At 39.3% G+C, this 26,064-nt stretch overlaps 1 protein-coding gene across 8 annotated transcripts in view; it reads right to left on the bottom strand.

Annotated features, from left to right (window-relative positions):
• FHIP1A (FHF complex subunit HOOK interacting protein 1A) overlaps positions 1–26,064 on the bottom strand; it is a 220,458-nt gene that overhangs the window by 111,818 nt on the left and 82,576 nt on the right. Inside the window, exon 1 of one of the 8 annotated variants that reach the window (XM_046656298.1) lies at positions 7,204–7,224. The exons of the other annotated variants lie outside the window; for them this stretch is intronic. The gene's annotated coding sequence lies outside the window, so the exon portion shown is untranslated. Of the gene's footprint in view, positions 1–7,203; positions 7,225–26,064 lie in introns of those variants that run through there. 8 annotated transcript variants of the gene reach the window in all.

Below are 26,064 nucleotides of genomic sequence, written 5' to 3'. Positions count from 1 at the left end.
ATTTAGAGCATTGTTTTCTCTAAAGAGAATATGCCCCCCCAACTTGGCTGAAGATTAGTCTTAGTCAACTACTCAATGTTCTGTGGGATGGAAGAACTGCAGAAATCCTGTTGCCAATGAGACGATGGTTGGTAAATAAATAGAAAATTACATGTAAGGCACAGAATCATTAAAAATGCACACTTTAAATACCTTATTTTATCATGAACCATATAAAAGCAAATTCATTTGCCGATATTTTCACATAGGCCAAAGCTATTTTTTCAAGTACAGGTCTACTAATTTAAGTTTAAAGTTGTCTTTCCTGCATAAACCATACTTAAAATGTATAATACATAATTTCCAGTTTGCCTACTTGAAGTTGAAAAAAATCTCAGTGTAAATCAATCTAAGTGTAGAATCAATCCCATAATTTAAACATATTCCCAATCTTTCAGAGTTATCTCTTCTGTATCTAATTTAACAGCAATGTCTTACAGCAACTTGCCTTTATTTAGTCTTTCTAAAGAATTCAACTGCATAGAAACACACAGCTTTCTTTTCCCACACATATTTCATCAGTTTCTATGCCATGTGATGAAATTATATAATTACTATAACAATGCACCCAACTCACCAGTGGAAGGAGTTGGACCTGGAGAATACCCTGGAAATAGCCAACCAGACAGAGGACTCAGCAGGGAGTGGACATAAATCAGTGCATTCTCCAGAGAGAACAGAAAGAACCAGCAATCCAGGGAACCAGTTAGATTGGTTAAGAGAATTGCCACTGTATTATACAAAGAAGCCAGTTTCTGTCTTCAAGAGCTAGCCTCTAGCTTAAAAGGGTATCACCAGGCAAAGTTACGTCTTGTTTAGAGGAAATGTCAGTTAAGTCTCTCAGGGAGGGAACTTATGTGTCTTCCTGTGACATGCCTATGGAAGAAGTCCTACAAAGTCATTCTTTTTGAGAAAGGAAGCAAGTACTGCTATCTATATAGCCTAAGCTTATCCCTGAAGTTTAATTTCCAGTATTTACACTGAATGATAATCCCTAATAGACAAGCCAGTAGAAAAATTAGAGGACTTGAGCAGCCCACTTACAAGAAAATTGACACAGATTTGTAGTCTCTCACATTGTGCCCTTCTCCACAAAAGACACTGCTCCATATTTTCATAAGACTGTTAAAATTGGCAGCCAGAATACTGAATCCAGCCCACAGGCTTATTTTTTTATTACTATTATTTTTCATTTGGAGATCTTTCAGTATGATATTCATGGCTCCAGTTTACCACAGACTCCACTACTCCCTACCGTCTCACACCTGCCTCACCCTAGTGGGCATGCCACTGAATCAGTTGGATATATAATTCCACCATAACTTAATTCTGTATAGGAACTTTGGTTAGTCTCTGGCAACACTAGGAATGCTCTTAGAGACAAGGCATTTGCCTTGGCAGAAGCATCCAACCACACCGCTAAAGAAAGACCAGAGAGTTCACTTACTATGGAGAAACAGAAATGACTGACAGCCTAAGTAGCTGTTCAAAAACTTCAGCCTTCACAAGAACCATGTTGGAACCTTGCTGAAATGCAGATTCCTGAGGCCCTATCCCTTCAAGTTCTGATGCAGTGGGTCTGACAGTGGAGACCCAGGAAAGTACATTTTAATAAGCACCCAAGGTGCTACTGACGCAAGGGGTGTGATAATAAAAATATTAACAACAACCTAAGTGCTTACTAGGCCCTGCTCCAAGCACCTGACATGTAACAACTTAATCCCTGGACCAACCCTAAGAGGCAGATACTATTATTATCCCCGTTTTACGAATGAGGAAAGTGAAGAAGAGAAAGATTAAGAAACACGCCTCTGCTTACTCAGCTAGTAAGGAGAAGAGCCGAGATGAAAAACTAGGCCATCTAACTAGAGTTCACAGTCAACCACCTTGCTATGCTACTATACTATATCTTGGCCTAAGGAAGGCTGTAAAACATAAAATACAAGTCCCTAAAGGTTTGCAGCTTCTGACTCAGTAAAAGCCCTTTACCCCTTCAGGGGAATACATTAGTCCCAAGAATCCTTGTTTTCACATTCATCACCATCCTTCCTGGCAAGAACAAAGAGCTCCTTTTACATGTTACAATTAGAGATACTGTAGAAGAACTGGCAGGAGAGACTGTGATGAGGATGCATGATCAGATTCAGACGCCTCCATTCTGAAGCAGGATTGCAACATTTTATGAAAGCTCTTGACGACGTGAAATAAAAGGGAGACCTTACATTCTCCCAAATAAAGATGGGAAAAAGGGAAAGACAATAGTCTAGTTATTGATAAAGCTAAAAATATTCCAACCTGACTCCTACATAGTTATCTCAAGTTGCAAAATTATGATCAACATTAGAGGGTCTCTGAGGAACAAACCAAAGGTCCATGCCACCTACGCAAAGAGTTCTGGAGACTTGACACCACCAGCACAATCCACAAAAAGAAAAAGTGGTGAACTGAACCTCATCTAAATTAAAAAACTTTTGCTCTATAAAAGCCTACATGAAGAAGATGAAAAGACAAACTAAAGACTGGCAAAAAAAATCTGCAAACTACATATCTGACAAAGGATTAGTGTCTAGAATATTAAATAACTCTCAAAACTCAGCAGTAAAAAATTTAAATAATCCAATTAGAAAATGGACAAAAGACATGAACAGATATTTCACCAAAGAAGATATACAAAAGGCAAATAAGCACATGAAAAGATGTTCAACATTATTAGCTATTAGAGAAATACACATTAAAACCACAATGATGTATCATTATACATCCATCAAAATACACTAAAATAAAAAACACTGACAACCTAAATGTTGGCAAAGATGTATAGAAACGGGATCACTCATACATTGCTAGTGGGAAGATAAAATGGTATAGCCACTCTGGAAAACAGTCTGTCAGTTTCTTAAAATACTAAACATGTAGCTACCATACAACCCAACAACTGACCTACTGGGTATTGATCTCAGAGAAATGAAATTTGTTCACACAAAAACCTATACACAAATGCTCATAGCAGCTTTATCTGTAACAGCCAAAAACTGGAATCAGCCTAGACTTCCTTCAACAGGTGAATGGCTAAACAAATTGCGATACATCCATACCATGAAATACCACTCAGCAATAAAAAGTAACGACCTATTGATACCAGCAACAACATGAATGAATCTCCAAGAAGTTAGGCGGAGTGAAAAAAGTCAATTTCAAATGGTTGCACACCGTACAATTGCCTTTATTTAACATTTCTGAAATGACAAAATTTTATAAATGGAGGACAGATTAGTGGTTGCCAGGGATTAGGTATGGGAAGATGGGCACTCGGAGGGCAGGAGGGAAGTGGCATGATTATAAAAGGGCAGTAGGAAGGATATTTGTAGTGCTGGAACTGTTCAGTATCTTAACTGTGGTGGTGGATACACAAAGCTACACAAGTAGTATAGTTGTACAGAACTGAATACAATAATACAGGCACACACAAATGAGTACAGGTAAAACTGGGGAAGATCTGTGGATTCTATCAATGTCAATATCCTGGTTATCATACTATACAATACAGTCATGTGTGACTTAATGATAGAGACACATTCTGAGAAATGCGTCATTTGGCGATTCCGTCATTGCGTGAACATGATAGAGTGTACTTACACAAACCCAGACAGCATAGCCTACTACACACCTAGGCTATACGCTACTAATCTTATGGGACCACCGTCATATATGCAGTCCGCTGTTGACCAAATGTCGTTATGCAGCTCGTGAGTATAGTTTTGCAAAACTTTTCCATTGAGGGAAACTAGACAAAGTGTACAAGAGATTTCTCTGTATTATTTCTCACAAGAGCATGTGAATTACAATTATCTCAATAAAAATTCAATCAAAAAAAAAGGTCCATGATCCCAAGTGTGTAGTGAAATCAGGCACTGCATGCCTTCACTGGGAAGGTAAAATGGCACAGCCTTTCTGGCAATGCTAGCAAAAGTAAGAAACACACACATACCCTTTGATCCAACAGTTCAATCTACAGGGTATTAATTGCAATGAATCATTTATGACGTGTCAAACATTTAGGTACAAGAGTGTTTATTTCAGCAGTGCTTTTTTATAAAGACCAGAAACAACTAAATGGTACCTTCACACTATGAGATTCTCTCTAGTCATCAAAATAACCTTTGGGGAGTAAAACAGTTGACCTGGAAAGATAGTTAACATATATGCAGTTGTTCCATGAATATTTATTCAATTCCTACTATGTGTCAGGCACTGTTGTTGCACTGGGAACTTTGACGTGCCCAACAAGGCACGGTCCCTGTGCTCACTAACTGTACAGTCTGATGGACTGTCCTCTACTGATAAGGAAAGCAATCAGGTGAGAAAGCACTATACATACATCTCTGTGTGTGATTACGAAAACACACGCACACGTACGTATATATACTATAAATTCTGGAAGGACATAACCCAAAATGTCAAAAGCGATTATTTTCTGGAAAGTGAGATTATGTGTGTGTTTTATTTAATTTTATTTGTTTTGCTTATCTATATAGTCTAAATTTCTACAATAAACAAGTTTCACTGGTATTAATTTTAACCATTGGAGGAAAAAAGGCTGGTCCCCAGAGAGTAAGTGCCTTTTTTTTGTTTTTTGTTTTTTTGGCTTTTCAGTTTCTTTTGTTTTCTATCTGGGTACAATCAGAATGAAATTTTTCTAAATCTTGATTCAGAGAACTCAAAGACCTCTTCAGTGATCAAAGTGAATAAAGGCAAGTTAACCAAATTGGATTACCTCAGGGTAAGAATCGTGCACATTCATAACAATTACATTTCCTCAACTCAAGTTTGTAAGAAATTTCTAGCCCTTGGATTGAGCTGCTACTTGAGGAGGTTTATGTTGTTTGCTTTTGCTAATTTTTCTTATCACTGAAACAATGCAGATGCAATTTTCTTACATAAAAAAAAAATAAATGCAGATATGCAAAAAAAAAACCCCCAGTAAGTTAATATCACTCCTAACTATTTTAAGCTCCAGATATACAACTTTAAACTAATATCTATGTGTGCATATTTGCTAGTTTGTGTGGCTGCACTAAGATGGGTTCACACTGCACATACTGCTTTCTAAACTGTATACATTTTTTTTGCTTCACAATACATGCCATTTTAATGCATATTTTAACATTAAACATGTATATTTAACCAATCTGCTAGTGTTTGGATATTTAGTATGATAAATAGTAGATAATGAACATTCTTTTAACTAAATATTTGAGCATTTCCTTGGTTTTGTCCTTCAGTTAAAATCCCAGAAACGGAAATATCAGCTCAAAGGGTATGTATACCTGAAGGCTTCTGAGGTAAGTGGGCTTCCAAAAAGCTGATTTAGACTCCCAACAATTAATTAGTCTAGGGAAGAAAGTGAGCAGTTTTTACATGCTCCCTAATGCAGCTGACCAACAATAAGGATTAACTTGTTCCTGGATTTTCTAGAATTTCACTTTTGAAAAAAAAAATTATTTTAACAGTAGATCGAAACAGAGGAATTATTTGGTTGTCAGTTACATTAGAAATTTCAATTTGTCAATTTCACATTAATTGCAGGATTTTGTCAGACCCACTAAGGCAAACAAAAGATCATCTCTGCAGGACTCTGGACTCAATTCAATGATCTTTATGTAGATGACCACTGTGGATTCATATCTGACATCTCCAGATCTTTACCCTGCAGAGATCAGCCTCTCCACCAACATCTCCCAGGCTAAGACAGAGGTGGCCTTTCCATTGGAACTACCTCACAGGGAGATGCGGGAATAAACGAGATGACGCAGGCTCCTTGCACCTGCTTTAAGGCACAGTACTGTAGCCCAGTGCCCAGCACATATCAAATGCTCCAAAAATGTTGTCTACTGTTAGTACTCTATTATAATATAACTTTAACATGACATAATGACAACTTAAACACCAGCTAGTTCAATCTTCTTTTATTTTATAGATGAGGAAACCAGGGTTCACAGAGCTAGGACTAGAACTCAGGTCTCCTTGATGCCAGTCTGAGACTCTTTCTCTAACACTCCTCTGTCTGTTGGCACGTTTTCTCTGTACAGAGTGAAGGCTAGAGACACTTTAATTCACACAATTACACTTAATCAGAGCAATCTGCAATTTGAGATTTAAGTCTACATGCTCAAAATATACTTGGTTTATAGATATCTGCCTGGTTAAATAATAATTCTCTAAAGCAGATATTTTAAGTTGCAGGCTAAAAGTAAATCGGTTTATATCTACCTCAGAAGATGACGAATGATTGATTATAAATCTCTACACTGATAGAGGGTTTCTGATTGCATTAGATAGAGGCCATGAAGACTAATTAAAAATGCTCATACATTCATCACCACTGATTGTGCATAATCCACTGCAGAAAGTACAAGTGCGGCACCTTCTCTAAAATGACAGAGGAAACAGATGAATTTCCACTCAGATCTCCCAGAGGCTATCTGTCTTGATTTCAGAGTAAATGGGCTTTCCCTAATAATGTAAATCACAAATAGAATGACAGTTCAAAAACCCTGGACCAAATTTTACTATTCTATCTGAGCAGGGGCTAGCCAGGGCTGCTCACATGACACGTGATCAATAAATAATTACAGATGGATTGGTAAACAGGTCTATAGGCATACTTTAGGGATTTTCAAAACTGATTTTTCTAGGCCCCTACATAATTGGAAGTCACAATATGTGGTCAAGTGAGCTCAAGGAAATACATCCTATATGCCACCAAAAACAGCCCTTAAGTTGGTTCATACACGAACTCCAGCCCTATAGTGAGTGGCCTGTACTGATCTTTCCCCACTCCTTTGGGGCCACAATTATTATCTGACAGTACACAGTGCTGCATTCACCCAGGAAAACATCACCAAAGTAAAACAATGACAGGTGCTCTCTAACAAGGAAAGACGGGTGGTTCTCACCTCTGCCCTCTAAGGAAACTTCCACTCACCACACATCACCATCACCAATACATGCAGCTGAGCTGAGAAGAGGAGGATGGGACGGGGCTGATGGTCAATCTGATTTCTCCCACTCCTCAGGAAATATTTGCCCCGCACTCACCCCTATCCCAGAAAGCCACCACCACCAGGTTCCTCTTTGACCTGATTCAGGAGTTAGCATCCTTACCTAGCTTCAGGATGAGAATAGGAGAATCCACCCATTATGCTGCCTGAAAGTGCCCCAGTGCTTCAGGAGCATGTACTCATCTTCTTCCAGAAGGCCCCTGTGGCACCTCTCTAAGTCTGCAGTGGGAGCAGCCAGGGACGTGGAGAAAGAATCTGGCCCATGGAACCTGCACAACAGAGGGCATGTCTGGGGAACTGGCTTAAAATCAAAATCCTGTTGAATGAAGATATTTGTCGTACTAGCCTTTGATCCGCTTGACGCATAAAGGATCAGAAAATGGATAAGAAATTACATAATCTGCAATAATAGCAAGGAAAAGTATTTTGAAATTAACAGTAATTCAATACAGCAACTATAAACCTAAGGTAGGAAAAGAAAAAATAATGAGACTCTGAGCTTGAAAAGTCATCTTAGTTTAAGCAATAAAAGGACAAAATCAAGAAAAGATATAGACCAAACAATATCAAAATTGTCATGCAGTTGCTCAACCTCTGCTTTTTTAAAAACAATCAAAAAGCAGCAGTGAATTATGCAATGCCTCACATCCGCATACTCTATGTTCCTTCCATATGAATTACCAGCAAGTGAAATGTACACTTTTTATTTTATAACTTTCTTATACACTCCTAACATATTCCTATGTCGTTGTTGTTGTTGTTGTTAATTCTTGCCTTCTTTACCTCATTCCCTTCTTTACACATCTCTCACTGGGCCCTGGAGATCCAGAGTGTGGCCCAGGTTCTGTCGTTATAGATATCAACGTAATTTACATAAGGATCAGTAGGTCTCCTTTTTCCCATTAATTTATTCAACAAATTCTACTCCGCACCCGGTTCAGTGCTAAGTACAAGGTATACAACATGGAACAAGTCAAACATGGTCACTGTTCTTACGGAGTTCAAAGTCTATAAAAATGAGGGTTAGATAGGAAATCAAAATTCCTTTAACTTCTCAAGTTTTTGACTTTTCTCTCTTTTTCTTTTGATTCTCATGGCACTAACTTTATCTTTTTCATTTCCATTATTAACCACCTTTAACACCCCCAAAAGAGTCAGTATCATAAGAAAATTTTATTCTCTAACATGAAGATTTAGCCAGATTGGTATACAAGGCAGGAAGGAAGAAAATGCAACAGATGGATTCTATAAAAATCAAGGCTTCAAAAAGAGGTATGGCAGCACTGTTTTAGATCAACATCGAATGTAAGTAGAGGTTACAGGAGAAAAATGGGCAGGGGAGATGAGGAGAAAGCATAACTGGCTCCTCCTCCTCAAAAATTGGAAGCTGATCCCCTGAAAGTCTGGCCACTGGGTCATTCAATCCTGATTGCTTAATGAAAGTGTACAAATCAGCAGACAGTACGCCTGCGTGTTCCAAATGTCTCCAATTATGACCAACTAGATGAAGGTCTTAGAAAATCACACTTCACCTTATTGAAAGGGTTGCTGGCACATGATTAATTAAAACACCTCAGCTTCCAACTACATTAGAAACACGATAATTATGTTCATACTAAATGTGCTTTATAACACTTGAAATGCTTCAAACCGTAGGATGACAACAGAATAAAAACAAGAAGACCATGCTTTAAGGCTGCTGTCCATTACTATGTTGCTGCAGCTCAAAGATAAGAGCTCCCCCTTTTGGGAATAACGAGCATTAACAGTTCTGAGAAGAAAATGCACTAATTATCATGATTAGCATTATAACAATATTAGCAGCACCTAACTTTTCTTGAGTTATTACTATGTGCCATGCACTGCACTAAGTGCTTTTCTACATGCCTCAAGCTCAGAAAGACTGAGTAACTTGCCAAAGGTCACCCAGCCAGGAGGTATCAGAGTAAGAAGTTGAACCCAGATCTGTCTGGCTCCAAAGCCTATACTGTTAATCACTAGACTGCCACCAAAGAGGTATGTAATGTCAAAGGAGAGGAGCAGGCAAGAGAGAGAAGGAGTTGGCAGTTGCGAACATCTTTATTTCCCCAAAGCACAGTTTACAAGATTAAAAACCATTAGAACCACAGAAGCTGAATACGGAACCATGAGAAAAGTCCAGACAGAATTCCAAAGAATTCCCCAAACAAGTATCAAAAAACCTGCCTTCTCACCCAAGGTTGGTAAAATTTGGACAAAGAGAAAAGGTGAGGCTATAACGTGAGGACAAAGTGATTCATCAAACAGGTGCCTACACCTGGGGACAGGCAGTAGCGCCACAAGTTACCCAATAAACATGTCTTGTATGCCCACCGTGTGCTAGCTGCCAAGCTACTGCCCTGCTTATGGTCTCTAGCCTCCATGTGCTGGAGAGAAATCACAAAACCCAAATGACACAGAGAAACTACATACAGAACCTGTGAAGAGGAAATGAGCAGGACGGACAGGATCCACTCAGGAACGTTCCCCTCTGGGGTTCTTCAACTCCCATGAAGACTTCTCAGTTTGAGAACCTCCCAACCCAGCCCCTAGTTCAGCTGCATTATAGTGAGAACGGCATCAACTTCCAAGCACTGAGTTTTAATTATTTCTTTTCAATAGCCAAAAACTCAGAATCTTTCCTAGAAGATCTTTTCCTTGTGATGGAAAAATGAGAAGCTACCCTAGTTATCAAGCACTAGGAAGAAATTCACAGTCCCGGCCCTTCCAAGAACAAGAAAGGGCCAGCTCTATTTCAAGTTTCAACACGGCCTTGCCTCATCTTTGAAGAACTCCAAAGTAAAAAACATGTCAGAGCCCAGTAGAGTCAAAAATCCGGCTTCAAATTCCAGTTCTGCCACCTCCTAAGTCTATAACTTTAAGCAAAGTATTTAACTTCTTTTGGCCCCAATTTCCTCAGTTTCAAAACAGGAATAATAACTTCCATCTCATTGGTATCTTGTGGGCATTACATGAGAGTGTACTCTTCACCCCATCACGGCATATGCCCTGCTCACAGCCCCTTCTAAAGGAAATTGGTAATATTGCCAACCAATGCTTGAGGGAAGCCCTAGGTAATGATTTTCTGTACTAAAACACACACACACACACACACACACACACACACAAACACATGCCATTAACCTGCTAGTCATATGGAACAGAACCTGACAGGACCGGGGTGGAAACCTCATCTAAAAGCAACTAATCCCTAGGCTGGCCATCAACCTGTGACAGGGTTTAATCTCAAAGATGATGGTTAATTAGCTCAACCATTCAAATTCTCTTCGAGATTTGGACTAGGAAGTAAAGCCAGCTGCTAGCGGGCAGTGAAGCAGATAAGCCCCAAGACAGACTAGCAACTTGGAGAGCAGTTGGGTTACCAGGGAGGGCAGGTTCTCAGAATGATGCTCCACAGCCCCTCAGCAAAGGCCCCCAGAACTAGTGGGGATCCTAACAGACTCTGATTCCAGCCTCCAGGTGTCCAGTTCCCCTCAGCCCGTGCCCTTCATGAAGCCTGGCTCTTGCCTTTTCCAAGAACCTAACAATAAGCTTCCTACAACCTGAGGTCACAGGAGTGTATCTCTGTTCTTTGCAACCAGAGATAAGGCAGTTAAGGAGCCTATACCCACCTGTGAAATAGGCATGAGTGGCAGAGAATCATTCACCAAGCTGCACTGTAGGACCTCACTGAACGGGGAGGGAAACTGAGAAGAAAGGATATGACCCATTTAGCAAAGAAAGGTTCAAGACGCCTTTTGCAGATGCAGGCTACCAAAGGAAACAACTCAGGAGAGAGGGACACTCCTGTTCTGATAAACATGTGGGTATCTTTAAGAAGTTCCACAAAATGAAACACTGAGTGAAGTCTAAAAGCCCTCACACCTTTGCCACCTTTTACAGCTTCCTTTGAAGAGAAAAAATAATACTCTGACACGTCTTGAGATTGAAACAAAGATAAGTGTTGCTGAAATGTTTTCCTTTTGAGATAAATTTTCAGTAAGGAGTGAAAAAACAAAGCAGACTATTCAAGCCCCCTCAAAACAAAAAATAAAACAACAATAAAAGCCTTAAAGCCAAGACTCCCTCTTCCCCCCACCCAAATACATAATTTAGAAAGTGACAATCAAAATAACTAGCTGCATTAACCATGCAGGAGCCATTACATGAAGCTATTCCCCACAGCCACCTCCTCCTAGCCTGGCCTCCAAACCCATGCCGGTTTTTCTGGTGAACCTTTGGGGTCCCTTTCCATTTATCATTGATTTTATTATCTGGCTTGCAACCCAATTTGTTCCACTTCGTGTTCCTGGTTTAAATATGTGAGTTCTATATTTCAACACAATGGACGACGGGTTTCAGCAGACAGCCTCAATGTACATTTCACAGCTACCTGCTTCAGTGCGTCTCTCAAATCTGCATACAACAGAAAATGTGTTTGCTGTAGATTTAAAAGCGGCAGCAGACAAGCACTTCTGCATAAATCAAACCTGGGAAAGGAGTCAGGGGTACTCTAACAGACCAAAGCATAATTTATCTGGATTTACTTTTTGTCAGACCACTACTCAGCTGAGCTGGAAAATTGTCATTCCTGTTAGCTTTCCCTTCAGCCACCAAAAGAACCAGGCTCAAAGCAGCTGCTGTTTTGACAAAGTATTCGCTTCTCACAGGGGTGGGAGTGAGCAGAAACATTCAGATCTAAAGCCACTGGCCTGGGTCCATTCAACATGTTGTGAGAAATACCTGAGATAAGAACACTTAAGGCTTCTGTTTGGAGCTACATGGTTTTTATTCTGTTCTCTCACTGTGCCAGATTCAATGCCTTCCTGGCATTGAGTGGCAATAGCTCAAGGTAATAAGCAGTGAATCACAACAAACTTCATTGAGTGTTTTCTTGCAGCCTATAAATAAAATGAGAATCTTTGAAGCTAGTAAACCTTCTGAGGCCTGAACATCTCAAGGTTACTCATTTCTAAACCTCTCTGGGAAGGATATAAACACAATCAAAAGAAATGCGGTTTATGATGAAAAAAATTTCTTAATGCACAAAAATTCTCATTTTAATCATTAGGACATTATACTAAAGCATTGCAGACCTTTAACTTCTCACCTGCTATGTCACCAAAAAAAAACCTCATTTTCCAATAGGGTTTGAAAAGTGCAGAGGTGAATAGACAAACATCAGCTTCAAGGAAAAGCTAGGGTGCTGAATTATTTTTATATGATGAAATTGAGAAAATGGACCGAATTGATATTATTCCTCAGTGTGCCACAAAGTTTCAAAACATTTATGCAACAAATGGCAAATGACTTTTTAGGAACTCAGATAACTTTAAGTGGAAATTTTCAGTTTGTTGGGAGTATCTCCCCAGGCCCTCTTCTCTGGCCCCAACTGAAGGGTGCGACCTGGCAGTACTTTGGCATTACAAGAGGCTGGTTGCCCTGCCTCCCAGCTTTGCTGACTGGACTGCAAAAACGGACTGAGCCAATCAAATTTTCTCCTCCAGGAATTAAATCAGAATTGGAAAATGCTAAATGAGTTTCTCTAGTTGCTTCAATAACTGGGACATAAATTCAGGAGACATAAAGCAGCCCACTTTAGCTATGTGGAATGAAAGCCAGTTTAGCGAGAGAAAGAAAGAAAATGGAATAGAGTGCTGAGCTGGCATTCCCGTTCCTGGACTGATGGCAGGCTGAGCCTGAGTTTCATCTGTCCTGAGGTCCAGCTGAGCCTAGGTTCCTTAAGATATCAGTATCCTTTCAATAAATTTCCCTTTTTATTTATCTAGTAGAGCTTTCTCTTAATTTCAACCTACTTCAACCAGGTCTAGAGCTAGAGTCGCATAAACGTGGGATGAAGGCTAAGTAACAGTAGAATCATCCTTCAGCGAGTGAAAATAAAATAAGATAATCACCAAAATGCAGCATCAGAAAACCTACTTTGATCCAAAGAGATGGAGCTGACATGCCATTTGAGAATTTGGTTCCTATTTCTGTCATCTATTTATTATAGCCTCTTAGTTCAAATTCAAAGAGCATCAAGTTTCCATGTGTCAAATGGGTAACACTCCCCTTCCAAGGTCATTTCTTGCTGTCCTCCCTGCTCCCAACCATACTGACACACAGCAGCAAGTATCTCTTGCATCTCCCCTTGAGTGTTAATTTGCACATGCTAAGCTTCTTCTCAGAAGCCTACATTGGTTTCCAACTGTTTGATGTGTCAAATTAAAACACCTGAGAATGTGTTGCATCCATTAGCTCTGCATTATCTAACCACCGTCATAACGCATTATGCCTAAACTCAGTGAGTCCTAGAGTCAGCTCTCTTGTTCTTTATCCCACGGTCGCAAGACTGCCACTCCAAGTTGAGCCCATGGCACTTGCTGGTGCTTCCTCTCAGAAGTGAGTAAAGAGGAGGGATCTCCAAGTCTGGACACTTGGATGCCGGTAGTGATTCTTCCATTAAGCAGTTACCCTTTAATTTCTACAGATCGGATTCCTTCTCTATTAAAGATGCTGGGACTTGACCACTGGCTTTTGGCTTTTTTCCTGCCCCTACATATCTAAGAAGTATGGCAAGAATATAAGAAAAACTAAGTAATAATATAAGAAAACAAGATAAAATATGTCACATTAACGGAGTAGATTATCCAAAAAGAGATGGCTATTGGCTTGGCTGGCGGCTTGGCACAGGTGGAGCTTGAGCTAAGCCATGAAGCATAGGAAGGACGTGGGCCTATGTCACTTAAGCTTTCATTTATTTTTGTTGGTTGTTGACAAACGGTATTAAGAAACCACTGGGAAAAAACATATATTAAGAGATTGTACTGGGAAGGAAGAAGAAAGAAACTATTCTAAAAATCTATTACTTATTAAGAAAGGTTTCTGTAAGGCAAAGGATAGCGCTAAAGGGGGAATCCAAAGATAAGTGGACACAGTCCACTAGCATCTAACCTCTGAGGGCAGGGACTCTATTCTGCTTTGCTCACACTGCACCCTCAAACCCTAAGATGACCTAGCTGAATGCTCAATAAATGTTTGTTGAAAGAATACATAAATATAGCCCCTACCTTTAAGGATTTATGATCTTTTTTTTAATAGAGAATAAGAGAGAATATGTTGTCCTTTCCCTTCAGGATCCCTGATAAATATGGCATCCATTTCACTTAAAGGGAGCCCTGTTAGGGATAACAGAGGAAAGAACGTAAACCTGACACAATAACCATTTTATACAATATAGGATCAAATCCCACCATGTTAGCAAGTAAACAAATCTGTCACGTGACTCATTTTCTATGCTGGGGCATTAGCTAAGAATGAGCCTTTTAATAGAAAAGAATAAGTCATTCCACAATGGTAAGCCCAAGAACTCTCTGAAATATGTATTAATTTGCTTCAAAAGGTTACCTCCTCTTAAGTTGATTTCCCCCTCCAAATGCCTCAACCACAGGCAATTATGTCACATGCACCATATACATGCAGTCCAAATGACAAACAAGCCCCTTAAAACAAATGTATTACCATAGCAACAAAGGGACTACATTTGCCATTCTCTACCTGCCATGGCCCGATCAATTATTTAACATGCCTACACTACAGTGACATTGTATAAATGATCATGTTCATTAGCAGCAAGAGTCGGCTCTGAGCAAACCATAAACACTAGACAGCTAAACGGATCACAGACCAAACACACAGACCTTGATGGTGATGTCAAAGATCACAGCGCAAAGGGAATGAGGGAGAACAAAATGTTCTTAATTTTAAGCTGCTACTTTAGCATTAGATGAGCACGCAAATCTCCTAGCTCTTATTTAAAAAAAGGAAAAGATATACATAAACTGATTTTATATATATAATACATGTTATCCAAAATTGCTGGAAACAGGATGATCAGATGAGAAGATTAGAGAGCCAAAGGATGAAATTCATCTTAAACTTGTTTTATGGTTTTGGTTTTTGTTCTGTCCCCTATTCTGGCTTTTTCTCATTAGGAGAATAGGCAGGGGACTGGAAAACTGGACACTGAAGGGTATGTACAGGAGTCAGCAGCCAGCTGTGACCATCCTGGTTAAATCACCATTGACTTCCCACAGGGAGATTCCTGAGCAGAGAACAACTGAGGACATCCGTCTGGTTCCAGGAGAAAGGAGAGAGAGTCTTTCATCAAGAATAACCAGAGACTGGGCCAACCCCGTGGCCGAGTGGTTAAGTTCACATGCTCTGCTTCAGCAGCCCAGGGTTTCACGGGTTCGGATCCTGGGTGTGGACCTAGCACTGCTCAACAAGCCATGCTGAGGCGGCGTCCCACATGCCACAACTAGAAGGACCCACAACTAAAATATACAACTATGTACCAGGGGGCTTTGGGGAGAAGAAGGAAAAGACTTTTTAAAAACAATAAAAAAAAAAAACCCACCAAAGATTGAATTCAGTCCAGGACTCTGTAATTCACTCTGGGACATACCTCAAAACCTTAAGGCCAATACATCTAAAACCAACAATTCTCTTAAACCATCTTGTAAATTTAATCCAGATAGGGGCTGGGTTAGAGGGGCCCCTGTGTCTTGCGTCCACAATGACCCAGTCACAAGATCAGCACTGAAGGCTGGAATCAGCACTGGGGCTAGAGTTGAGGGCAAATACCTTTTTGACTTACTTTGTTATACTCTTTATTGTCGCCCCTCAGAAAGAGGAGGAAAGAGAGAAAAAGGGGGTAGCCCTCTGAGAGAGTCTAATTTATTTATAATAGACCATAGACTGACAGTGAAAGCTTCACAGAGACAAGAGTTTATAGTTGGCTAAAAATAACTGACATGGCCCAGAAAGGAAAGCTCTAACTTACTGACAAATTAAAAGGTAGAAATAAAAATTTGAAGAACCCATTCTTCTACAGAGTTCCTATGATACTGTTCTAGATACATATAGTCCTCTTTCTCATTCGCCAAAATCTAGCTTGCAACAAGCTATAGCTATTAAACTTTGATTACAGACTGCAGAGATGACTTAATTTATGAAAACTGTAGTTTTCCAGTCTAGTAGCCTTTCCATCACAGATATTAATTTTTATTATTGTAAACACAAGAAAACCTTTTAAAAGACTATGATGTACAATTATTTCACTGTCCATATGGAAAAACACCAAAGTTTTGAGAACATGAAAAAAATATGAAATATTCACCCCAAATAATTGTTTTCCCCTTAAAATCTACCCTCCCCAGGAAAAGCATTACAAATACTTAAAATGATGACTAGGGTGTCCTATACACTGCAGACTGCTCCTGTAAGTAGATAAATTATCAAGTAAAGAAGCTAAGCATTTACAAACACTTCACACAGTGGTATAATTTTATTTATATAGCCACATAAAATAAAAACATGGACCTCAGGGATCATTTACACAACTAAACGTCTTGCTGATTACCACATAAAAAAGCTTAAGACAGATAACCTTTCACATTTGACAGTACACAGGACATGAGTTATGACCACTGCTCTGTTTCCATAATTGAGTCAATGTCTTTAGACAATTGGTCAAATATCTGCCTCTCATTTTCACTTACCTACCATGCATGCAAATACATGTTTACAATATATTATGAGACCCATGGAGAATAATTAGTTCTAAGAAAGTCCTTTTGAAGTTTTTAGTCTTTATACTTCTCTAGTCTAATAACTTAGTTGGACAATATAATAGAAGCAGTCCATAAATGACATTTAGAAGCAAAGTGAATTTCTTCTCCCAGATGATAAGGACTTCACGCCTGCTGGTCACAGTACTCACTCTACCTTCTAGCCAATAACAGGCACTCTCATTTGTCACAGAACTAAAAATTAGAATACACTATGTCAAGCTAAACAATAATGTTACACTTGTACATATTTGCCTTTAAATTCTGTTTATAAATTATTTCTATCACTTGTAATTTAAATAATCAAAGATGAAACAACAGAAGTAACATGCATCACGGCATTGTTTTCAACAGCAAAAAATTACAAATTTCAAAAAAGTCCAACAGTGGCAAAGTGATTCCATATGATTATGCACATCCAAACAATATGCAACTATTACAAATGGTGCAAGACAAGAGTAATCTAAGTAGATCAATGGAACAGAATCAACGGAACAGAAGACGAGCCCCACATACACAGTTATGATTTTCAACAAATGCACCAAGGCAAGCCAACAGGTGAAGAAAAACCTTTTCAACAAATGTGCTGGAATAACTGGATATCTACTGGAAAAATATTAACCTTGATCCCTACCCTGCATCACTCACACAAAGTGATTCACAATGTAATACAGATATAAACGTAAAAGCTGAAACCATAGAGCTTTTAGAGGGAAATATGGACTACCATCATGACCTGGGAGTGGGTAAAGGTCTCTCAGACAGGTAACAGAAAGCAATAATATAAGAAAAATAATAAATATGACTGTCGAAATTTAGAAATTCTCATCAAAGACACAGTTAAGAAAATGAGTAGGCAGGTCACAGACTGGGAGTGAAGATCGCAAAACAAATATCTGACAAAGGACTAGTACCTGCATATATAAAGAACTTGAACAACTCAATAATAAAAAGACAAACAATTCAATTTTCAAAATGGACAAAATATCTAAACAGTTACCTCACAAAAGAAGATATGCAACTGGCCAATAAACACATGAAAAGTGTTCAACATCATCATACCACTATGCACTGACCAGAATGACCAAAATTTAAAAGACTGACAAATTCAAAGATGTGGAGCAACAGGAGCTCTCATATAATACTTACGGAAATGCAAAATAGTACAACCAGTTTAGAAACAGGTTTGTCAGTTTCTTACAAAGGAAAACATACACCTATCCTATGATCAAACCATTCTATTCCTAGGCATTTACCCAAAAGAACCAGGGGGGGTGGGGAGGAATATATATATATATGTAAGGGCCGGCCCAGTGGCACAGTGGTTAAGTTTGTGTGCTCTGCTTCGGTGGCCTGGGGTTCGCCAGTTCGGATCCTGGGCATGGACCCTACCCACCGATAATCAAGCCATGCTGTGGCAGACATCCCACATATACAGTAGAAGAAGATGGTCATGGATGTTAGCTTGGGACCAATCTTCCTCAGCAAAAAGAAGAGGATTGGTGGTGGATGTTAGCTCAGGGCTAATCTTCCTCAATAAGTAAATAAATAAATAAATATATACACATACATATATAAATACATGCATATGAATGTGTGAATATGTATTATATATACCTAAACACACACACGTGTATATACATACAAACACATACGTCCACAAAAAGACTTGAAGAAGAATGTTCATAGCAGCTTTATTCTGGAAATACTCCAGATATCCACAAAAAAAGGAAATATCCCAGGTCTCCATCAATAGAAGAATAAGGAAGCTGTGGTATATTCACACAATGAAATACTACTCAGCAATAAAAAAGAATGAAACTATGGAATAATAACAGCAACCTGGATGAATCTCAAAAAAATTATGCTGAGGAAAAGAAGCACCACACACAAAAAAGTATATATTGTATGATTCCATCTATATGAAATCACAGAACAGGCAAAACTAATCTACGGTGAAAAAACTAGAACAGGGTTGCATCTGGAAAGGTAGGGGGAGGGGACTGACTGGAAGGGTCATGAGGGAACTTTCTAGGGTGATGATGATGCTGTATAATCTATGCCATGATACAGTCTGAGTTACACAGGTGTACATGTTTGTCAAAGCTTAGAAAATAAACATTTAAGATGTATGCATTTCATTGAGTAAAAATTTTTTATCAAAAGAATTCTGTAAACAAATATTGACTTTTAGTTCATGATAAGCATGCTAAAGTTTTTATAGGAAATTTCCTGATGTTGGCAATTTACTTTGAAATGTATCAAATAATTAAGATGAATTAATGAATAGAAAGAAGGATGGATAAATGGACAGATAAGTGACAAAGCAAGTACAGAACAATGTTAATAGCAGAATCTAAATGATAGGTATAGGCCTTAACTGTTAAATTCCTTCAACTTTGCTATATGTTTGAAATTGTTCATGATAACATTATTCATGACAAAATGTTGATAAATAAGGTGTGAGCAGTATATTTACTAACATTGAAAGATTATATATATATAGTTTAATATAAAAAACAGGATATAAAATAGCATCTATAAAATGACCACATTTTAATTTTTTAAAAGGTAAAATTATGTACAGAAAAAGGCCTGGGAAGATAACCACAGTCAGCATATTGGTGCATTTAATAACTACATTTTAACCCTACTTCACAGAGGGAAAATATATTACCCATTTATAAAATAACAGAGCACTGCCAGTCTCCTGGATTTATTACCCAGGCCATATTAATGATAATTTTTAACTGAACAGCACATACATATTTCAGACTCTCCAAAGAGTGCCCTTTCTAGTTGGGGTAGCCTAATGAGGATCTGTCAGATCAGGCTAGGTTTTGGGGTCTCTTCTCACGTGCTTCCAGGCACCTTGTCTGTATCTCTACCAAAGCATTTTCATACTGTTTTGCAACTGTGTATTTCCCCCGCCACATCATAAACTCCTTAAAGGCAAGAGCTACATTTTGAAGTTCAACTTAGTATCTCCAGAGATTACCACAGTATTTGGCACATATGGGACAGTCAATGAATGCTAAATGAATAGAAGAATCAATGAATGAACAACCAGCAATTTCAAGAGCCCCAGCAAGGACTCTCAGTTCAAAAATATCTCCTTCACCCCAATTCCACTGTAACTGAAATAAGATCACTAGAAACTGTTACCTTTGGATTCACTACTACTGTTACCAGAAAAATGTTTTAGAATGTAAAAATTCTTATGAGACCATAATAAACCTTTAAGTCACGAAAACCCACTACTAGATTGCTGCTCCTTGGAGGTAAGAGAAAGAGATCACATCATGGCTGGATGCTGAGTCGAACAAGGTCCCTAGGACAGGAGAGGTTCAAAAAATACACTCAGTAGAAATCGTGTACACAAACTGTTGACAGGTCAAGCAAGAGGTGAACATCAGAGGAAGGTGGGTGAAAGGGACCTGGGAACTCTCCATATTATTTTTGCAACTTTTCTGTACATCTAAAGTTATTTTGAAATAAAAAGTCTTTTTTAAAATGCTGACAGGGAGGGCCCCATGCAAAATGTGGAGGGAGGAAGCTAAAGAAGCATGAGGTGTGTGGGGGCACTAAAAAGGAAAAGGCCAGAACAGGAAAACAAACCTTTCCTTCCCAGACTTGTCCAGGACCACCCATATTTTAATACTTTCCGTTGCAGGAAAAGTATCTGAGCTTCCCAAAAGGTTTCTGCCCAAAGAAGAAAGACAAGTCAATCCTTGACTAACTGACGCTTCCAATTGAGATCACAACATGTCAAGAGAGAGATATAAGGGGGGGAGGGGGGTGGATCTCTTTAAATATATTTATACCTACACAAAACAGAAGGAGTAACTGTACCAAGTATTCATAGTATTTCTAAAGTACTTCCAGTAGCTCAATGAGAAAGGAACATGGAGTGAACAAAGGAGGAGCCCTGGGGTGCAGCCTACCTGGATGCTAGACTTCCATTGGCCACCATTATTCCTTGCCCCAACCACTATTTACTTGTTTGTCATCTAAGAATGACAACAGAGGTAAATTTCACACAAGAATAAGCTTACAAATGGTGCTCTCAGTCTCTAAGGGCAGAAATCACATCTGCTGATGCATTTTGTACCATCCCTGGCTCAGTGCCCCATGAAAGTAAAGAGCTTAATAAATGCTTCCAGCAGTGCCAATGGCTGAAAAGTTTGTTTCCCATCTCATTTACTCTCCTCAAGTAATATTTATTAAGTATTCATTTGTACAAGGGTAGCCCCTTGCTAGGGGCTATTTGTATTCTTCCCAAAGAATGCCTAACATTGCCCACAGGGAGGAATTTCATCCAAATCTAAAAGAAGGGAAAAACTGTTGTTCTAAGGGTTTCCTGGATTTATCTTGGGGGCAGAAGTTTTAGGACGCATATTCCCTCAAAAGTATGAGTAGTTTTTAAGGAAGGCTGGCTGGGGAAGGGGAGAGTACATAAGAGCTGACTGGTGGGGAAATAAGGCTTTTCCAACCTCTGAGCTGTCTGTTTGCTCTGCTCCTTCTCTGCCAGGATCCAGACAATCCCCAGAGACTGGCCCTACCTGGTTCCAGGACTACCGTGGGTTCCAAGTCCAAAGCGCCAATTTTTGTTAGCCCATAATTCCAAGCTTTGCAAGAATAATAAAGTCAAACCTTGATCCTGAGAGCCTTTCTACACAAGTACACTGCTGAATTTTTGGTTCAACCAATGATTGTGATCAATGGTGTGCTGCTCTTCACCCACTGGGCAGGTAGAAGGCACCCTGTTCTTCTTCACCCCCTAGTCTTTCACTCAGAGCTCCAGCCTGGGGCCACACACAGTCACTTACTTATTCTTAGTTCCTGTGTTCGGAAGAGGAACCTCTAGATGAGCCAAATCCCATCCCAAGGCAAAAGGCTAACAATTGCAGAGCCAGCAACCTAAGGAGACAATGCTGGCCCGTGATCAGACCTTGATATGCTTAATATCACCACACTGTGCATGAAGGCGGTCCCCAGAGGCTTTCTCCCCTAAGTAACTGTGCCTGCCTTGGTCTTTCCTAGATCTTAAGTGCCCAAGAGGTTGTTTTTCTATTGCAGATGTTGCACCTCTCTGAGATATTCTAAGATTAAATACCTACTGAGTTACTCCAAGCCAGAGAGCCACATAAAATTATGCATTTCTGTTACATAACCTCTACTCATCTCCCTAGTTCCATCTCTGTGACTCTTCCAAACCTTTTCGTAAACCTGCTGGGTAAGGTCTGCCTGACTGCTCAGCCTTCCTATGGCACTCCCTCTAGTCTTCACCTTGAAATGGCCTCTTCAGTTTTCATTCTCTATTCTCCGTCTTGTCCTTCTGAATCTTTCAGACTCAAAAAGCCTCAGGAAAGAGTCTCTAACTTCAGTACCACGACTGCTTCCAGGATCAGTAACATTTACCTTTACTGTCTAAATAATACATGACATGATCTCTCTGGTAAGCACTATCCTACGCTATCCTTTTCAGCTCCTGATCTCCTCTATCTCTGTAAATGTCTCCCTCTCTCTCTCAGATTCAAAACGGTGGTTCTCAAAGTGTTTAAATTCATGGGGGGGTGGGAGAAAGGTGGAGAGAACAGCGGGGGCTTTTCCATAGGTCGTTATAACTTTGAAAATAAATGATAAAAACATCATAGACGTCCCTTGTCCATTTAATTGTCCAAGAGAGCATTTCTTATAAAATATAACGTGGATCTAAGATCATCTGCCACATCATTTAACAACATATAATGACATGAAAATAAAAATACATTAGATAACTCCTTAATTATCGAATACTAATAAATGCATATATTGACAAAAAGAGGTAATAAATGGAGAATTTGGGTTTGAAATAATACCTAACATGTTTTAACTTTTTAAAAAATGTTTTTCTGGGGCTGGCCCGGCAGCCCAGTGGTTAAGTTCAGCATGCTCCACTTCAGTGGCCTGGGTTCAGTTTCAGTTCCCAGGCGTAGACCTACACCACTCGTCAGTGGCTGTGCTGTGGTGCCAACCCATGTACAAAACAGAAAAAGGTTGGCAACAGATGTTAGCTAAGGGCGAATCTTCCTCAGTAAAAATAAAAAATAAAAAAATAAATGTTTTTCTTATTTTCTAGTTTCTATCTCACTCCTTGTTGTCTTCCTTTTAAAAATTGGATACAGCTATTACAGCATAAACAGAGACAGTGTACAAGTCACTGAATTAAGCAGTGCTACTCTGGATAGGAAATCTCAGCTAGAAACAAGTACTTCTTGGTGAAGATTATGGAAGTCTCATTTTTTACTTAAACACTAACAGAATGTCATATTTGATTTCTCCTTTGTAGAAGTGGGAAGATTTGCCCTCTGTCCCAGGTAACAAAGTTGACTTGTAAATAAATTTAAGAAATAATTACCACAGTTCTAAATCTCTTCCCATATTAGATAACTGGTTTCATATTTTTAGGTTCTGATATTGAGCACTCTTTCAAGGTATGTCTTTTCTTTATTTGGTGGAAATACTTCTCTGGCAAAGGTCATAGAAAACTCAGTAAAGCCTTGCAGTCATGGTAAATATTTTATTAACGATCCTGTCCAACAACTCACCCTCTCTACATACTCACCTCCCAGGTCAATTCCCTTCCCGTTTCCCATGACCCCATTCAAATTCTATTCCCAAAATGTATGTCGTGCCTGCCCTCATTCAAGAACATGATTTATGAATGCAAATATGCTAGAATCTGAGGCCTGATCTTTATCTTTCCAAAAAAACCATATGACAAAACATCTTTAAATAAAAGTCACTGACCAATCTTGGCAGACTATCAGTCTCCTGAATATAGCATAATCTGTCCTACTTTATTAAGAAAGCTTCTTCAAGTCTGACTACTGATTCTTTCAATATCTAGCTCTAGGCAAATGAAAATGGTTTGCAGATGGACCAGAGCTCACAAGATTATTAAACTATTTTATATTTTTAGAAACCCCAAATTATTCAGTGCTAGCTAGCCATTAGGTACAGAAGAAGATTTTGTTTGTGTCCACTCAGTTTATCATTAATGGCCCCGAACAACATATAGTTTTGTTGTTAGTTCACAGCACACTAGTACAACTAAAAACATTCCACTGGGTGCCCACCAGGCTGTGCTGGAGTTGTGTCATTTCCCTGTCTCCTGCAGTGATCACAAGGATAGTGTCAGCCCACATTTTCCATACAGTTAAGGAATTTAAATGACTGCTATACTGAAACATTTGTTTTACTACATTAACTTCATATTCTTGTTCTGAAACTGGACCGTGCCCGTTTTGTTTTTCTGTATTTGTCCCTTATTTGTCTCTGAGGAAACAAGTAAAAGTGGTAACTCTATTGCAATCCCACAGAGAGAAAAATGCTAGATTCTTCTGGCATACTTATTCCTTCTAGGTTCCATGTAGTTCAATGCTTCTTCCCAAGCGTACCAGGAAATACTAAGTTCCAAAGGCCTAACTGTCCTATTGTGACAACACCGGACTTTCTCCACAACACAGGCTACTGTTGGGCAGATCCTAACTTCATACCTGTTGTCCTCAGATTTTGTCCTCAGATTTCCAATCAATTCAGTTACCATCCTCTATCCTTACTAATTAGAATTCCACTCAGGTTTGCTTTGAATGCAAAACAATAGGAATGTCCCCATGGCGCATGGATCCCAGCTAAAGAGAACCTACAGGTAAGTATTCTCCACACCGCTTATAAGGTTATGTTTTTACAAACTATGAATAGCCAGGAGAGACAACTTTTGACATCAAATTAGCCTCAACAAAAGCAACTCAAGATCATTTGAGTTACTATTCTATTCTAAAATTATCCCATTTAGTTCAGTGCTTCCTCCCCTAATATTTTTTAAGTATATATCTTCCCACATTTAATTAGAATAATATCTCCCAGGGAAAACCTTTGCAACTCACTTATTCTAAAACATTTACCGGGAACAAGCTACAGTGCTTAAAATTGGCCAGTGATCGTTTCCAAGGTGAGAGGTTTTTTTCCTATGGTCATGATTGGCAATTAGTAATACCAGCTCTGGGAAAATTCCAGGATAGGTTTAACATGCATGTGCCCTTCAGCATGGAACACTGGAGCCTCAGTGGGTCATTAAGCCAGGTATTAAAGTGAACATTCTAAGGAAAAGTATGACTCTGTCCTCAGATACTCCCTCAGCGTATTAATCAGGATGTTTGAAGTTACAGGTAACAGAAACCCAACCCCAATCTGCTTAAGCAAAACAGAAAACATATTAGCTTATCCAGCCAGGAAGAAATTTTGGATAGCACTTAGAACAAAAGAAAATTGGAGTCAGGACTCAATACTGTCAGGAAATTTGTTTGCTCTCACCTACCATCCACCTTATCTCTGTGTCTCCTTGCCTAACGGCCTCCTTCCCTCTACACCATGTGTGTCTTCCGTGTAATCCAGGAAATAAACTCCAGGCTACCACTTGTCCTGTATTTACATCCCAGACACCAGTGTCTTACCCACCAGCTGAATCACAAAAGTCCTGGGGAGGATTCTCATTTGCCTGATTAGATCACATGCCTTTTCCTGAACACTTCACTGTAGCCTAGAAGACAGGGCAGCCCAGGAGATGGGGATCTCCAATTCATCAGGCCTCCATCACACGCTTACTTTTGTGGCCAGGAATGGGAGGTAGGGACTAGGGAGGTAATAGACCAGCAAGATCATTATCCTTATCAAAATCACATGAAATGGGAAAGAAGTCTCCAAATGGAAGGAGCCATTATTACCAAAGGGGCAATGAGAGAAAACTATTCAGGGCAGCAATAATCATTAGCTAACAGTCTACAATAGATCTCTTCCACGCAAGGACGAGGTGGCCATCTACTCAGGTGTGATTCCTAGACATCTTCTAAATTTTGAGAAAGGGACGCAACCTGCCACCCACTCAGATGACCACTGAAAAGAATATGGATATATTCTTAATAATTTTGAATAGCTGAACTCTGAATGCTCTCAAAAAGAGAATAACCTTGAACTCTCTGCTGCTCAGTTCTTATCAAAATCCTAGTTTTAGGAAACAACATTTGAGGAAGATTACATGAAGGATTTACTGTCTCTCTTTAACTACTGGTTACCTTTCCAACAGCCACTTTGCCCTTTGTTGTTGTTGGAAGAATGATTTTGTTTGGGTATCTACCCCGGCTCCACATGACTCAGGGTTAACTCTCCCTTTAGGGTTAAACTCTGATGAGTTAAATTCTAGGCCAGTCATAATGGTCCCGTGCTCCTTGCTAGGGCTGGTTTAAGGGCTGGCAGGTGACCCATTTCTGGCC

Source organism: Equus quagga, chromosome 3 (genome assembly GCF_021613505.1).
Source record: "Equus quagga isolate Etosha38 chromosome 3, UCLA_HA_Equagga_1.0, whole genome shotgun sequence".
Classification (NCBI taxonomy): Eukaryota; Metazoa; Chordata; class Mammalia; order Perissodactyla; family Equidae; genus Equus; species Equus quagga.
The sequence above is the reverse complement of the archived record's forward strand: the minus strand, read 5'-3'. Positions and strand labels throughout refer to the sequence as shown.